Source organism: Gopherus evgoodei, unplaced genomic scaffold (genome assembly GCF_007399415.2).
Source record: "Gopherus evgoodei ecotype Sinaloan lineage unplaced genomic scaffold, rGopEvg1_v1.p scaffold_50_arrow_ctg1, whole genome shotgun sequence".
Classification (NCBI taxonomy): domain Eukaryota; kingdom Metazoa; phylum Chordata; order Testudines; family Testudinidae; genus Gopherus; species Gopherus evgoodei.
In genome coordinates, this window is record NW_022060071.1 from 1,121,536 (window position 1) to 1,122,564 (window position 1,029).

Below are 1,029 nucleotides of genomic sequence, written 5' to 3' on the forward strand. Positions count from 1 at the left end.
GTACCAAATAGATCATGTCCCTATGTTTGCATGTTTGTTTGTCCAAATTCAAGCAATTTCTTTTTTCAAGAGTTTATAGAGTGGAAGTGCAATGTGGGCAAAGGTAGGGATGAAGTTTCCATGGTATCCTGCAAAACCTAAGAATGAATGTAAAGCAGTTATGTTAGTGGGCATGGGTAGTTCCCGAACTGAATCCATCTTTTGGTGTGCAGGTGATCGACCTTCTTGAGAAAATGTGATACCCAGAAAGGAATCTGCTTGGACCATTAATCCTGTGTCCTTGATGATTTGAAAAAGTTCAGCTGATACTCTAGGTGTTTCTCTTGAGTTTCTGTTGCTAAGCAAATGTCATCTACATATTAAAATAGAATAGAGGGTTCTGAAAACCTTGATAAAATTCATTTCATTTACCCATAGAAAATGGATGAATTTTTATGTAGCCCTTGGGGCCAGACTTGAAATGGAAACTGACCCCCTTCTACTGTGAAAGCTGGGCAACGTTGGCTTTTCTTAGACACGTGGTAGAAAATCTTTTTCCTTCGGGATTGATAGATTTAATCAGGTCAGGCATTTTGCATACAACAGCTGTACAAGCTGGAGTTACTTGATTCAACTTTTGATAGTCAATGGTAAGATGACACGACTCATTTGTTTTTTGTACTGGGCAGATTGGAGAGTTGCCTATTGAGATAAACTTGTGAATGATTGTCTGTTGAAACAATGATTGAATGGTTTTAGCAATTTGAGGTGAGGCCTAAAAAACTGGAAAAAATTGCCATTCCTAGGAAAATCTGAAATGGCTCTTTTTCATGTGACAGGTTTGGGGCCACAGCTGAAGAGGGGGAGCATTTACCAATGATTAGAAAGGTGTCAACTCTATGAATAGTATATAGATCAATTCCCTAATTTTCCACACCAACATAGCATAGTAAGGTCAGAAAAGGATTTAACGTCTCTCTGACTCTCCAGCACCACATCACCAGCCAGCTCTGCTTGGAGGTCTTAGAGCCAGAGGACCAGGAGAAAATT